The sequence below is a fragment of the Malurus melanocephalus genome, unplaced genomic scaffold (genome assembly GCF_030028575.1).
Source record: "Malurus melanocephalus ecotype Western Australia unplaced genomic scaffold, MMel_1.1 scaffold_264, whole genome shotgun sequence".
NCBI lineage: Eukaryota > Metazoa > Chordata > Aves > Passeriformes > Maluridae > Malurus > Malurus melanocephalus.
The window spans coordinates 20574-37135 of NW_026623496.1; the positions used below are offsets into that span (position 1 = coordinate 20574).

General features: G+C 41.0%; 1 protein-coding gene across 3 annotated transcripts in view; it reads left to right on the forward strand.

Annotated features, from left to right (window-relative positions):
• The first annotated feature begins 11527 nt into the window (after positions 1–11527).
• PLEKHG1 (pleckstrin homology and RhoGEF domain containing G1) overlaps positions 11528–16562 on the forward strand; it is a 123923-nt gene continuing 118888 nt past the window's right edge. For 2 of the 3 annotated variants that reach the window (XM_057375917.1, XM_057375916.1), the window contains exon 1: positions 12001–12139. The gene's annotated coding sequence lies outside the window, so the exon portion shown is untranslated. Of the gene's footprint in view, positions 11811–12000; positions 12140–16562 lie in introns of those variants that run through there. The other variant, XM_057375919.1, reaches the window with a different exon arrangement.

The window sequence follows — 16562 nt, forward strand, 5'->3', positions numbered from 1 at the left end:
TTGCTGCTTYAGCTGTCTGCACTAGGAATAAGGTGCTTGAGTGCACCTGCTTTTGCTTTTGAGTAACTCATCCTGTCTCCCTTTGGTGTTGGGGACTGGGTGGAAGGTTTGCTCTGTCTCAGGGAATCTGCCTGCTTTCACCTGTGACCTGATGTATCACACCCTATGTCCTGATGAGAGCTCTCTTCCTTCCGTGCAGCAGACCCCAGGGAGATGTGGATGGAGTTCCTGAGTGTCAGGTGGGACAGAGGTGAGAGAGGCCATAGCCAACCTAACCTGGCCTGTTACAAGGTTTTGGAYGTGCTGCAACTTTGATTAATGAACTGTTCTGCCCCAAATATTTCTTGGATGTCTACATTACCATTTTCAATTGTGCTAGCTCAAACAAACCAGCAATCAATTAACTAGAATTACAAAACTGTAGGCTAAACAAAGCCGTCGTGAAGAAACTGGCTTTCAGCCCAGTATCTGCTGATGATGGGATATGGAACAGCCTATTGATTCTGCAACTCTTAAATTCTTGTACAAAAGTAAAAACAATGGTGTTTGCCTTCTCAGTAGGAAAAAAAATCCCATTTTATTCAGCACCTCCACTTAGAAAAGGTAAACTACATTACTGAGCCGATTTGTACCAGGTTGTACAGAAAGAAGTACTTCCAACACATTAAGAAAACTTCGGCTTAGAGTTATACAAACTCTAGAAGAAAGGCAAAACCACAAAATTTTAAACTATATTTATATGTCCACCTGTCAAAAATGTTGTGAAAACCTTGTGAGGTATTTTTTTCTTTCTTGTGAGGTATTTTTGTCTTTCATGTAGAATGCCATTTGAGAAGAAAAACCAGCTCTGTTAAGTTTCTATGCTGGTGACTGTCGTGTTTATTGCTAATACTGTGATATTTAATACTTTTCATCTGGCTTCAGATGACAGAACCCTGAAACTTATAAAGATCTCAGCCTTGACTTAAAAGTTTCTAATATTCATGGGTGGAGGAAAAACTTGGAACCTTGAAACAAACACACAGGAACAGCATAAATAAGAAGTCAAGCAACAACAGCTAAAAACATCACTTTCCAAAACCTCTCCTTTTTAATTAATCCTCTGGTCTGGAGGAGCGGTTTCGTGGTTTTTCAATATGTGAGGGTTGCCAATCCAAAAAGCATGCAGTGATTGTAAAAGCAATAACCAGTCCAGCTGCATTCCCTGTGCAGAAACTGAGAGGGACAACAAGCCATAAATAGTGGTGTCACCGCCACTCTTTGCCTCAGTKAAGAAGTATTATTATTCTAAACACAAAACAAACTATTGCTTGGGCTCCAACTGAAAGTTTCAAAGCCTCATAAATCTGCCAGGTCAAAGCAAATTTTCAYTGGAATTTTGGAAAGGAACCTCTTGAGAGAAATATCCAGTGCTAATTTTAATTTCCTTTTACTACTTGTTTTAACAAACTTGTCTAAACCCTAAGTGTTCTTCAAATGGAAGAATACAAATTTTCCTCTGATTCACCTCATTCTATATATGCCTGTAGCACTAGTCTACTATTGCAAATACAAGCAGAACATCTACAATAAGCATATATTTCCTTTACCCAAAGCTTCTGAGAACTGTCTTTAGGCAGAGATTGATGTGATGGGGGACTGCATATTAATTACTGATGGGCTTTAAGTAGAATATTGCTGCCTGAGCTGTTGTCTTCAAGGTCCYATTCAAGGCAGCTACTTTGTCTACATCATAAACCTTTTCTCAGCTTGTTTAATAAAAGGTTTGGAAACTGCTGCCACTAAGGAGAGTTGCCATCTCGAAAATAAGAAGAGGAAGGTTTTTATTATTTTTCTTAACAAAAAGGAGAAGTCCTTCCATGAGAGCTCAGCAGACAGCTGAGACAATTTTCAGAAAAGTCTGCTCAAAAGGAAGGATGTGTGTATGTGCTCATTCACTGATTGCCCTTCTGAGAGTAATTYTTTCTCACTACCTTTTTTGCTTTGGAGTATCTTCCCAGGTGGAGAAGCCARCTGTCCCAGCCTCCTTGAAAGGGAGAGGGGCAGGTCAGAAATGTTGGTGTTTTTCCTACCTTAACAAATTTMACTTCTTCACTACCCTCCTGCTATAACACTTAATTGCCTTCATGCATCGAGTGTTTCTACACAGAAAACCTGCTTGCAGCTCAGTATTTTCTAGACTCAGTAGTTTATCTTCATAATATATGGTGGCAAATATTTTCTAATATGCAGAAGAAACAAGATGAGCAATATAAGATCAAATCTGAGGTCTCTTTCAGGGGTATTTATTCAATTTTCATAGTTACTTCTGAAATTATGTTCTTCTTCTATGTGAACAAATTTGGCTCTGAGTGTCRATGAATGCAGTGATAGGACAGACATGGTTAGTCCATGTCCCTATGAAGAACTTAAAAAATGAGAAAAGTTGCAAGAGGGTAGGTTGTAGGGTGAGAGAGATTCATCAAGATATTTGGTTTTGTGAGAAAATTCTCTTTTTTTCCTCAGTTGTTAGCATTTTATATTTTTTTTTGGTGGTGGTGTGTGTAAGCATGCAATAGGCCTATAGATTCAGTCGGTCAAAACACACGGTCTTGAGCCTAAAGAAAGTCATCATGGAAGTGTTAGGGTTTTTATAATAAAAAAAAAAAAGGTAGTTAGAAGGACTAAACATAGTTCAAGTGATGAGGGTAGAAAAGAAAAAATATTCTGTTTCTAATGTGGATTTAAATAAAGACGTTCCTTTGCTTGTTAATTACTGTCAAAAGTTCTCATTCTGAGAAACTTGCTGAAAAAAAAATTTGTCTTCCATAGACATCAGTTGTCTGGTAGACAAAGAAAGATTCATTGTGACTSTCTTGTTTTTATACACAAAAGCAAATAACAATGTCAATAGGCACTGCTTTTCAATGAGACAGTTTTATGTCATACTAGTCCATAAGATTCAGAAAAATAATTTTAATATTTGTTGGCCATAATAACATGTGATTAAAACAGATCTTCACGCTGCATGTCAAAACCAAATACACAGGCCTGTGAGCCTTTTTTAGCTTTTTGCCTCTTTATGATGTCAGCCCTGTTTTGCCCCAGATTGACCCTGCACTTCTGCACTTGTTGTTCTACCAGGATATCTCCTCACCTTATTAACACAGGCTCTTTAATGAAAGGGAGCTCTGGGCAGCAGTGTGCAACACTGACATGGCTGTCTAATGGATAGCACAGCTGTGAGGAGCTTCCTGCAGGAATGCCAAACCAGACAGTAATTATCAAAGCAAATTTAGGCTTCAGACACAAGCACTTCTTGATTTTCTACAKCTTGATATTGTGCCAGCTATGTCTTGTAGGTGAAAAGAAATAWGCAGCTGGAGGGTGTCAGAGCTTTTTCCAGCAGTGTCCTTGTCAATAAAACAGCCTGAGACTTTGTTTATAGCCCTGGCAAAGCCATCATAGGCTTAATTAGTCACAGCAAGCAAAGCTATCTGCTCACCAGTAGGGAATCTTCATATTACAAACTTTTCATATAAACCTCATGAGTTTTAATAGAAAATACATTATATACTAGTAAAATGTATAGCTTTTTACAGACCCTACAGCTTGTTTTCACTCTTTCCAATACTTTGTAAAGCCAAGGTTCCTGGTTCCTAGGCTCTTCTCTCTTAGCTTTTTCCCTGTTGCTGTTTCTAACAGCTTAGCATGTACAGATGAGTCTGGGGTCTTTGCTGGAAGGCAACAGAAGTCAGTGGGGCTCAGGAATATTGCCTCCTTTCAGTGTCTCTCTCAGTGAACTTTGCAGAGTGACTGCTTCTCTCATTTTGCCTGCAGTGTCACTATGATCCCATCAAACAATTGAGCAAGAATGCCATTCCACGGCATAGTTTACAAATCTTTACGAAGATTGGTATTTTCAATCTGTTTCAAATTTGTGGACCTCTGTAAAGTGAATCTAAGTCTACTGAAGCAAACTTTCTTTTCTCAGTTATCTTTCCAGATCTCCTAGTATTAGACTATGTGTTAGACTTCTCTTCCAGCTGAATTTAAGCTACATTTACTCAAAGATTCAGAACACTCTCAACATCAGTTAGATTGTAAATTCCCTGTTATAGAAACCTTTTCCTTTTTATTTTTACAAATGGTACATTCAGATCATTGGTCACTGTGCTTTGTGGCCATTATTGCACTATATATAATAAATGGCAGTTTTATCTGAGGGCCCTCAAAAATATCACTCTGTAAGAAAGTTTCTCATCACTGGATTTGGAATATTTGGACGTTATTACTGTTACATTCTCAGAACCAGGATGTRTTTCATGATGGTTGGTAGRCYAGAGGTATTGGGYAAACAYTGTCATAGMTCACTGAGTTTTTGTGGTTGCACCYTAACTTGCACAGCTTTCATGAGAGKAGAAGCCAAGARTGAAAGGAAACATGGGAGTTTCATGGAGCACAATTACAGTTGTTTATTCAATTATTAGCCAGTCCTGAAATGACTCACAACACAGCTGCTTAGATTTACAGGCAGTTAACAGACTTAAGTGTTCGTTGGCTTTTTTTGTTTAAAGTGATGTATTGGGACACTGTCCTGGGACAGATGTACCATAAAGTTGAAAGCTTGAGGAAACAGGACAGACTTTTGTCTCTCTCTTACATCAGCWGCTTTGTCAATGGCTGTGAGAAGGATATTATGAAAGTGATTTTATCTGTCATATCTTGAGATAGCAGAGCAATCTAGTAGCAGTATTCTAGTAGCAGAGAAAGAGCACTACTTTCTCTGAAACAATACAAAAACTCCGGGATTCTCTGATCTGCTATTTCCAAATATTCTTATTTTGATGTGACTTTTTATTCAGTAACTCTCGCATCTGTAATAATAATACAGTGTGCTGGCTCCTTGACTAGTGGAATTTTTTTTGAAACACTAATAATTGRCACTCAGTCATGCCTCAGAACTATTTGGAACTGTTTTAGTTACATTAACATTCAAAYTTCATACTTTTTATATACATAATTGTTTTGTGAACAGAGATAGAATAACCGGTAAGTATAGGCCATGTCATGTCATATAAACAAGTATTTACAAGATGYTGTAAAACATTGTCTTTTCTAAATKGTATTGCTTCTGATTTTAATTTGGGGTTGTTCTCCTGYACTAGCCTGCTGTCCTAATCTTCTACATTAAATAAAATTAATTAAAACACTGATCGTAACACTTTAGGGTTTTTGGTTTTTCTTTTTTTATTTTCATTTTCACTTTCTTCTTTTTTTTTTACTTATTTCATTAGTTTGCTGAGGTATCTCTTCTGCTCTTAATCCCCTTTGTCTGAGGTTGAGGTACTGTCTTTTTTCTCTCTCCTGTTAAAAGTGTTTTGTATTTTTATACTGCTATATGCAATTATTAAAAAATCAAAAGCATCTATCCATACAGCAGGCAGCAGGATTTGTAAAAACTGTAAGAGATTTTCTGCATTTTTGTCAATGACAGATCTTCATTCTAGGGCTTACATCCTTTTTCTGGACAGGCACTKACCAAGGTCAATGCAAGTTACCATTTGGGGGCTAACAGCCTTCATTGTTACAAGTCCTGATAAATCTTTAGACTTCCTTTTCCACTGCCTCATGTAGATAAATGCAAAATTAAACCACAGCAAGTTTGTTAAATCTTTGCTCTGTCTTGATAGGATCTGAAATATCACCTTCCTTTGATGAGTCTACAGGGGCTGAGAGTGAGTTTTTGAGTGTTACTCAAACTKCCTGAGGGTTGTGATGAATTATGCCCACTGCCCATGATCTGGTTGGCTTTTGTCACTCATAGAATTTTCAAAGAGAGAGGAAATTCTTTCCTCAAGATAGTATTTTGCTGTGGTAGTAGCTTAGGAAGCACGGGATGCAGCTTTGATGAGGATTGGGATGGCTGAACAGTGGCCAAACTGTTATCTGATCGGTGATTTGGACTGTGTGTTGCATTAGAYAGCGATACAGCAAAGGAGATTACAGCACTCTTAGCTCCTTCTTGGAAATTTGCCCCTTGGGATCCTCTCTGATCCAGGCCCTGACAATTGCCCTCCCAATCTTCCTGCTCTGGGGTTGTCGCTCTCTGATGGGCAAAACCAGATTAAATGCAAGGAAGAATCCAGGGCCAGTTGTGCTTGAGAAAAATACTCCAGGGACAAGTTGATGATCTTGGAGAAGTTAGRGGCTGAATTTAGTTTTTTGCCAAAAAAAAAAAAAAAAGCATGTTTATTACTTATTACTCAGAGGGTAGTTTAAAACAATTAGTTTAATTATTGCGGAGCATTGTGCTTTAAAAGCTACAGCTGAAAGTAGAGAACCACAAGATTTTCATGTAAGTGGTAAAAGTTGTTTTTTTAAATAATCTAGATGAGTCAGAAGAAACCAGTGGTTATGTTTGAAGGAGTTCCCTTGAAGTTGGAGTYCTGTAATCAGATGAGCTCATCTGCCATCTGACCAACCTGTATTAGCASTGTTGAAAAGTTACTCTTAGCCACAGCTTAAAGCAAGTCTAACATACTCCTTGTTGTGCTCTTAAGACCTTGGACTTGGTCCTGCTTTTTTTTTTAACATATACACTCACCACAAAGCATGCAGCAAGAAAAAAAACCCTTTTAAAGAGCACAGTCTTGCAGTGTCTAAGTAAAACAGGCAAGCTGAAGGCTTCCTTGTGATGTTTTAATACTCTTTTTCTGAAAAATCAATTTAAGCCAAAAAGAGGCAGCTGAATTATGAGAAACAAGCACCTCCTATGTGCCCAGTAAGGCTATCTGCTGTGCAAGCAACCTAACGAGAAGAGGGARTGGCTGGGATCCTACTCCAGCTTTATTTAGAGTGTTTTTGACTGTCCTGTCCAGAGAAAAGGTGTAAACATCTTCCATTTGGCGGGGTTGRAATGGCTCATCCTTAACCGGTGGCTTTATTATGAGGAGCATGGAACTAGTAGTGACTTTCTTCCAGAGTAAGATGGCTGAAGGCCAAAGTTTGGAATGAACTGCTCAGTTCCGGCCGTACAATTTAGAGCACTCCAAGGAAAATTTAATTGGGAAGAAGGTGAGTCCTTTTAAGACTGAAACATGGTTTCTATTTGCAAGGGTGTAGATAGATACAAATGCTTTCAGGAATAAGACAGAAGAAAAACTTTCTGGAGAAGAACAAATGGGAAATGTAGACAGCTATTATTTATCACAATGAAAAAAGCATCATGGGGGAGGTTGTACTTAAGACCCAAGACTTGCAAGGAATTTGAGACCTAAGCTGACAACATGATTGCACTGGCTTTTGAATTTACCAGAAATCTATTTCATGAAAACTGCAGCTGGTCTGCATGCTTTGTTTTATGAAATACAGTTGCATTTGTGGAGGATCCAAGCAGTGCTGCTATGTGAAAAAGCAAATAATCTCAAAGATGTTTACTTCTGCATGGAAATATTCCCAGACAAAGGCATCAAACYCTCTCCCTAAAAAGATTAAGTTCAATCAATTTCTTCTGTACAATATTTTGTTCTTTTCTTATGTTGACAGTCTTCATACTTGTACTTCATACCAACTTCATCCTCTTACTCGCATTCTTTATGCACACTATTTGTTTCCCACGACAAGTGGCATGCAAAGTCATCTTGTATTTTAAGTACTTCCACTTAAACTTTACAGTAAGATCAGGAGAGAGATATTTTGAAATTTGTGACTAAATGTTTTAGCAGCTGTTGCTGTAAAAACTTAAATATGCTTCCAAATTTTTCACACAGGTATCTCCTCTGTTTGGATGTAATTGAATACCTACAGGATACAGCCATAAAGTAGGTATGATAGCATTTCATTTGATATTAATGATTTTACTGGAACATATAATTACTGGAATGGTTGTGTACTCCTTGGCATTAGTGTACATGAAATAGTATGTTCTACTAAACAGGAGCATAACTGTAAACCCGCCCCCCCACACTTAATACTATTACATTGCAAAGCAAATGAGTGCCAATTAAATTCTATCATGGATGGAATAGTTAATTTGGATGCAAGGCAAGAAGTACATTGCAGATTTTATTACTATTATTATTRTTATTAATATTATTATTATTACTACTGCTACTGGCTGGTGACTGCCCAGGTTAAGATTTTATCTTTCCCCTGCTTTACACCCTTGTGCATGGCATGGATGTAGCAGTTTGCTTCTACAGATCATCCCCCTCACCAAACAATCAGTTCTGGGATGGTCTTTCTGTCTTTTAAGTGTGTGTGTGTATGTGTGTGTGGTGTCTTCGTAAGTCACAGTTTTCTGTTATTGTAGGGACACGCTTTTTCCCCCCTGGATTTTAACTCGGAACAGATAAACTTGTTCTTCTCTTCAAGTGAATGCTGAAATTCATCATCAGTCAGCAAAACTGAAGTGACAGTGATTTCTGTACATTTAGATGCRTTGATTACATTGCTGAGTCACAGCTACAATGAGTAGTGAAATTCAGAGCTGGTGATGTAAGGAAATGCTGTGCTGTTTGAGAACATGCATGTATGTACAAACCTGGCAAACCAGCTGATATAAGCAGACCTCCTRGAAGGAAAATAATGTTAGATTATAGATGCCCAACCACAGTAAGCAAATCACTTTCAAGTAGTACATGAAGCTCARGTCCTGGACTCTGTTGTGAAAGACACCAGGTTATTAGTGGTGYAAGTTTCTGACTTCCAGGGCAGCAGGAGGGACTGAGGAGAAGAGCTGGCAGCCGGAGCTGGATCCCACCTAATGTAAGGGGTCAAGCAGGGATCCTGCTGTGTGAGAGTATGAGAGATGCTGTGCGAGTGAGTAGAAAAAGATGTGTGTCGAAAAAGGAGGAGGTGGGGGGAACAGAAGCTTGCTTCTTGCCTGTGCACTGGAGTGCTGCTGAAGGTGACTGAGCAAGCTGGTGGGGAGCCCCCACAACAACTGGTGCTCCTTCCTGTGCCACTAACCTGGTGTGAGGCACAACCCAGGAGAAAGGTTCACCTGCCACAGCTTCCTTGTCAATTGTGCCCTTTTGCCAACAGTCACGTGGATTACCTTCAAAGACAGGAGTTCCCCCWATTTGTCCMTGTATCTAATTCCTCCAAAAATGGRTGGTTCYTCAGATACACTATTTTGTGGTATAGTTTTGTAAATCTTGACCTTTTACACCTCTCTCATTCTTGCTGTTACAGTGATYCTACGTTATCAGTCAGTTGACTTAAAACTGAGGGTATTTTGTCAGTYCACTGTAATGCTATTTTTAGCACAGGCAAACAGAAACCAGACAGACTCATGATCAGTCCTTTGGGGAAATGGAGGTAGAAGGATGAAGAGAGAGGAAGAGACTTCTCCTCTTGAAGATTTTTCCTGTTAGTCACAGCACTGAGSAAAAACAAACCCCATATGGAACAGATCATGCAAGGCCTTTAAAACATATTTGGAGAGACTGTACAGTTTCTTAAAGGAACTTGGAATACTCTGTGGTTTGGGGGTTTTGCTGTATTTCCCATTTGGGGACATGTGCGCRTTTTCATTTGTTTTAATTTGGACTGAGTTAAATGCATCAAGCAGTAGTTTGTTTTATTACCATCTTTCAAAGATCTATTCATAAAGGAAAAATATTCCCTGATTCCCCAAATGGGAAAGGCTTCTCTCCCAGTAGTTTCATCAGAGAAGTTTTGCTGCTTTTGTTTTTTTCTTTTTAAAAAATTGACTTGCAAATGATGGCTAACTTTTTGTTGCCAGCACAAGGCCAGTGTGGTGTGCTGAGGCAAGGATGTGTGCTCAGCTACATGTTGAATTCAGACAGGGAGCAGCTGTGTGGTGCAGGAGGTCACAACCAGTGGGCTGGTTTTAGTAGAGCTWCTAGTCTCATCTGAAATGACTTGCCCTTTTTCCATTTGTCCCCTTGTCAAGTAACTTTGTAGAATGCCATTCCAGAGTATTACTGTGGACTCCAGCCTTCTGTGATCTGCCTTTCCTGCCTGATAAGACAGTGATGGATCACAAGGAAATAGGAGTGGAGCTAGACTAACCCCTTGGTGATAAAGTTCTTCACCCAGAGGGTGGCYGGGCACTGGAACAGMCACCCCAGGGAARTGGTCACAGCACCAACCTGACARAGTTCAAGAAGCATTTGCTCTCAGGAACATGGTGTGACCCTTGGGGCTGTGCTCTGCAGGACCMGGACTTGAACTCRATGATCCTTGGGAGTCCCTCCCAAYTCAGAATATTCTGTGACTCTATGATAAATGTGGTATAATTCTGCGATGTCAATAAATGTTATGTGCAAGAATGGCTGTCATTAAAACATTTGAGGTATTTTTTTTTTCTTCAAAATCTAACAGAGTCTCACTTATTAAACACAAACTTCCATTTTGAAATGTGGCCAAAATGAATTCATAAATGTGCTAATCTTTTAGAATTCAGCACTGRTCTGAAGCATATTCAGTGTGCGTGTTGGGAAAGAACTCTTGGCTCCTGAATCAATGATAGAGAAGTAACCCTGACCAAGGTGTTCTGTGTTCTTTGGGGTTTTTTTGTTTGTTTTGGTTTTGGGGTTTTTTGGGTTTTTTTTTTTCTTTTTTTTTTTTTGGTTTGTTTTTGTAGGATTCTAGTGAGAACAGGTAAGATGAGGGCAAACACTGAAACTTCCTGCTTTTCTGAATTACTGCTTTAATTACTTGTTTTGACATCTGAAAAGTATGAGCTGCTCCAACCTCTCAATTTTCCTTGCATTCCACATGCTGTATATTAGCATGTGGAGTAGAGGGAGAAATTATGTTATAGAACAAAATTGATACAGCTTTACTAAATGTGAAATACAGAACAAGGTTTTATAGAAAACCAAGGATTTTGTTAGGGCTCAGAGAAATAAGGACCACTGAACAWGCATGAAGAATTCAGGCTTTATTTTAGTCATTTTTCTCTTTTGTGTGTGTCTTTTTAATTTATTCTTTTTTTTAATGTTGTGCAGCTTTAAACTCACCTTTTCAAAGTATATAACCCAGCAGACTGCCAGGAGGCAGGTGTAGTCTCTGTCTATAACCTCTTGCAATTTACTTTTCACGGATCTGTGTTGCGGGGTGAACTTGCCCCCTTTGCGTTCTGGCAATTCGACAATTCATTTACAGAAGCTCTCTCAGACCTGTGAACTTAATTTCAGACCTGTGGTGGCGCGGAGGAGCCGGTGGGCAGCTCAGCAGGGCGAGGATGGGGCTCGCAGCCGGGCGGAGAGGCTGTGACCCGACACACGGGGGAGGGCAGGAGAGCCCAGCGCTTTTCCCTGYGCGGAAACAGTAGCGGATTTTTTTCTTTCTTTCTTTGTTTTTCCCCCATTCCCTTTTCCTCCCTTCTTCCCGGGGCTGTAATCCGACTGCTCTCTTTGGCTCCATTCCAGAGACAAATCCGAGCGGTTAATCTGTCTCCCCCCGCCCTTGYCCCCCTCGGGGGCTGGGGGCGGTGGAACAGGGAGGAGAAGGAGAGCGGAGCGAGCGGCAGCCCAGAGCCGCGCCAGGCCTCCCCGGGGAGGGGCTGAGGCAGCGGCTGGGCTGCGGGAGCTGCATGGAGGAGGGGAGTTGCACAGACTCCTCTGCCCGGCCGGGAGGAGGAGGAAGTTTGGAGATTAAGCCGCTGCCCGGAGCTCCAGCGCACGGAGCGAGCCGGGGCGCGGCCGCGGGCGCTGCGAGGGGGACACCCGGCCGGCGCCGCTGAATGGGCTGCGGGGCGGGGTAAGCTCCCGCACTCCCGCTCCGCACTCCTGCGCCTGGATTTGCAGCGGGAGGAGGAGCGGTGGGCGAGGGCAGAAGACGGCGAGAGGCTGCCGGTGAACGCTGCCGGGGGCTTTGTTCGGTGGGGCGCGCCGGGGAGGGGGTGGCGGCTCCCGGACCGGCTCGGTGCGGGGCGGGCGGTGAAGCACCCGGTGCCCCGCAGCCCCCCGAAACCACGCTGGGAGCTGCGCAGGGCAGCGGGCGTTCCGTGAGCGCAGCTTTTGTGYGAGCCCCGCCGGAGGCACCGTGCGCTGGGCTCCCATCGCGGCTGCCGCGGCCACCGGAGCGCTTTGTGCTCCGCCGGAGCCCGGGGGTAGCCTGGCCGGGCTGCACCGGCTCAGCCCGAGCCTGAGGGTTTCATCGAATTTCTTTGGCGAGAGAACAGGTACTTCTTTTAAAATATGGGAAAATTGCGTAGGGTCTCGGGTTTTGTGCGGATGCTTTAGCAAACCTGTGTCTTCTGGAAAACTCAATGCCCACCCCTCGCCCCCCCATCCCCTAAATTTTTGGTGTGTTTTAAAGTTAATGGGATTGTGATGAGTGTGGCCTAAAGAGGTTTCAAAATATTATTGACCTATTGTTGAGTATTAGGAGCGTTTATTCCGTGGAGAGAGAGAGTGGGGCAGAGCAGTGTCGTGCTGTCCCGTGGGACCCTGGATGCATTTCCCCATACCCTGCACTCATCTTTTCTCTGCTTTGTGGTCGTGTATCCCAGTCCCTYTTGTTGGAGAAGCCCTTCAGAGCTCATCCTTCAGTTAGCATTGACAGACCTGAGGCACTCGTTTCCTTCTTTCTTCACAAGCCCCACTGCTCCAAGTGTGAGTGAAAAGGACCTGAAACAAACTTAGCTGAACGTTCAGCTGGCTTCCAATACGCTCTTCAGTTGGCTTTTTTCCTCCTTTGATTATTAATTGGCAGACACAGAAAGAGCTGTGGCCTTGCTTTTTTCTTTTAATGTTTGCTGGTACTTCAGCAGTTTAATAACTCTGTCTAGAGAACTTGATGACTTGTAGGTGTTTTGAAAGAGGTGTAATAAGAGCCTACTAATAGTCATCTTTTGCTACTGTTTCATTCTTGGAGCGAACAATCCAGCAAGCTGCTGGAGAGTTACAGTTCAAATTTCCACAAGCGTTTGTTGCCCGTGCCTCCAGCTAAATTTATAAAGGAATCCTGTTAGCTTGTATGAAGCTAAATCTGGTTGTAGCAACTCCTGGCTGTACAATTCACTGTGGCTGGCAAGGCACAATGTATAGCTTCCTTGAGATTTATTTTTAGGGGTTTTTTTCCCCTGGTGTGTGTGTGGCACGTAGTTGTCATAATTTTGGGAACTCTTCACCAGTGTGTGCGGGGGTGCTTTGGGATGAAAACATAAGAGTTATGCTAAGGTTAGGAAATGTATTAATGGAGTGCTTGTCTTGAAAATATGAGAAGGCAGTTTGAGATCAGCCTCTTAATGAATATTGGTATTGTTCTCGAGTCCATGCAGATGCTTGGCTATTAAACTTTGACTCTACTTCTGCTCTGTGTTCTCAGTTGGCAAAYCAGAATTGGTGCAAAACACTCTGACAAAAGGTTCAGTTTCAAATGTGTTCATTTATGGGAATGCTGGCTGTTTCTCACAGACCTAGAGAGTTCTAAGCAAACAAAGTTGACCAGTGGCCACAACTGARTGCACCTCTGCAAAGGCATGCAATGATTCTAACACTAGGTGTTAAGATRTCATTTTTCTTGTTATTTTACTTTTGATTTTCAAACAAAAGAAAGGAAAAAAAGTAAGTGTGTAGCCAAATCAGCTTGTGATTTATAGTCTTATTTGATAACATCTTGCAAAGACAGCATTGACTTGATTTTTAAGTGGAAATGTTCAAGTAGGGAACTTAGTTTGTTGGCAGCTCTCATTGTTTTAGGACATCTGCTAATGTGTTCTTCCTTCGGCAGGATGTGAGACTACAAATTAACTGTCTAAAGGCATACTTTGAGACTGAAGTGGTTGGTTGTGAGGCCATGGAAARAGGTAGAAAGGGTTTGGAGCTAGCTAGCTCAGGGCTTGGTACCTCCCTGTGTGGAAGTGGGGCATTTTGTTTAGGCAGGTTCTTTTTATGGGGTTGGGTTTTGGGTTTCTTTGTAGTTTTGTTTTCTTRTTTTACTGTAAACCTTTGTTGTGACCTAAAAAGTTAAAACTAGAAGGGAAGTGAAAATATCTGCTTACTTTTCTAGTAAGTAATTTAGGCAAGTAGTGAGTTTGTATACTTTTTGCTACTGTTATTTGTGTAGGTTGTTATGTTTGAACCTTTCACTGACGCAGTCTTTCATGTGGCACCGGTGATAGCATTTTTGTGAAGTCATTTGGAGCASTGTGCATGTTTGAAAGCCTCCTTGTGTTCATGTTTGGATTGGGTTGTTGTATACCTGTCGTCCTCTGCCTTTCATATGCTTGTGATTTCCTGGCTCCCATTCAGGGAAGGCTTTTTAAGCCCTGCTAACCAGATCGGGCTGTAGCAACTGACAAGGGCATTTACTTGAAGTAGTGCTTTTTATCTTTGAATGCAACTCTGCAGTGCAAATCTGGTCCGTTTCTTTAACCATAGAATGCTAACAGAACTGTAATTTSACATTGCCTTCTGTCATTTTACCTTGCTCTGTGGAAACGTGACCCATACAACTTGTAGGCTCTGGTGAGTACTTCTGAGATCAGCACAAAAATGGGGAAATCAGAATAACAAATCACTACAAAATCTGCTGTTAGTAATTTTGAAGAGTAGATCCACAGAGTAACCTGAGATGCTGMTATTGAAAAAAAGTTTCTGTACAGAGATGTCATCTGTAAAATTGTCATTAAAAAAGACCAATCTTAAATCAAAACAATTCTTAGGGAAGGACACTACAGAATGAACAGAGCTTTTTAGTTTTATCTCTTATTTTTTTTTAAGAAGTTCCAAATAACATTTTAACAGATACTTAGCACAGTTATTAAAGTATGCCAAAGACTCATTCAACTGTTGATTTTTGTTTATTTATTAGTTTTCCTCATGCCTGGTTGYCATTCCAGCAATTGCTGGACACCACTAAGTCTCTACCAGCCAAGCCAAAGCTGTAGCTCTTGGTCTTGGGAGCATGGGGGTCATGAAGAAGAGGGACCACATTTCTGGGTGGCATCATGGCCCTGTCATGTACCCCAGCTCCATGGAGTCAGATGTGCTGGATCAGGAAATAATGGAAACATCCAAGCTGATGATAAAGGGAGCCATTTGCAAGCTCCATTTAGACATGTTTCTCAAATTAGACAGGTATAAAGCTGTGACAGTTATAAATTAGAACAAAGGAATTATTCTGATGTGCATTCCCTTTTGTATTGTCATGTGTTGAGAAGGAAGGCTGCTGTGTTGAAGAAACAAGTTTTGTTGACATGTTGAATTAGTTATGGCTCTAACTTATTTTGCCATCCATTTCTTAATCACCAAGTGTAGTGCACAGATATTTAGCTAGAATATACAACAGAAGATAGAATAATGAAATAAGAAAAAATGAAAGTTAGTAATGTAATGATGTCTACTGAAGACATTTGTAGTGATAGCAATTGTCTTATAATAAACTGGAATTTTTCCTTGTGGGGACAATGAGAAGATCTTACTACTCCTTACCTAAATGACATTCTGCTTCTGTAGAATTAAGAGGGAGAAGAATTATTGCAGCCCTCAGCAAAGTGGAACTGCTCAAAGGCTTGCAGAGCTTTTGCTGAATGGTTAATTCTGAGAACCTGCATTATTGTCACTGCACAAGAAAAAAAGTTTTAGCTGGTAGGACTGTCAATGAGAAAAAAAATGGAAGAAAATGTYATCCTTGTAAACTTAGAATGCAAAGGATGTGGAGCCTAGATTTCCCCTCTGCTTTAGAAAAGCCTCACACACCAGAGTAAGTGGGTGGAACCACAAAACTGACCCTGGAACAGAAGCAAAGGGAGTGAAGAGTAAAGTCAGTCTTAGTGCAGTGGGTTAGGATTGTATGTACATGAGTCTTTTAAATATATGGCTAAGAATACAAGAGATTAATGTGAACAAAATAGTATCTAAAGGTATCAGTAAAGCCTGTGTGTATTATTTAATTTTCAATAAAAACGTGTGACAAACCAGCTTTTAGTGTTTTAAGTTTCCCAAATCACTTTAAGGATATAAACATTTTTTATCTTTTTTTAGTTGGGGTTATTGTATCAAATATGTTGGTCTAGTCTGATTGACTGAAAGTTGAGTTTATATGAACTTGGCCTAGAACAGGGTGAACCATGAACTTGGTTACAAATGCAGGAAAAGAAAAGGGCCCAGTCAGGGAAGACTGGGGAAGGAAATAAAGGGAGAAAACTACTTATACTTGTCAAGGAGGCCTGCAAGAAGCAGTTGTCCTATCAAAGTTGCAAACACTGAAACCCACTGTCACCTGTTGGGTGGGGTGCCTTCTGAAGTATCTGCATGTGGGGATGGTCACTATCAGTGTTTTCACTAATGGTGGTGTAGAGCACTGCTGTGAAAATACAGAGCAAGGTGACACTTAAAAAAATTATCTGTAAGAGTGACTTGATGCATTTGACTTGATCCCTTTCTTCCTTCCTTTCTCAGCATGAGCTCCGCTCCTGCTTCCTAATGGTCTACAGGACCGTGATGATTATGCTAGTGGAGGTGGCATGTGTGTTTTAGAAGTGCAGTGAATAGATATAAATTGGGCTGGCAGCAGTTTCCCATGTAAACCTGTGGCTGAAGCAGTGCTAATTAACTTTGAATCCTTTAAGTCTTGTCTGCTCTGTCATTGAGTTTGAC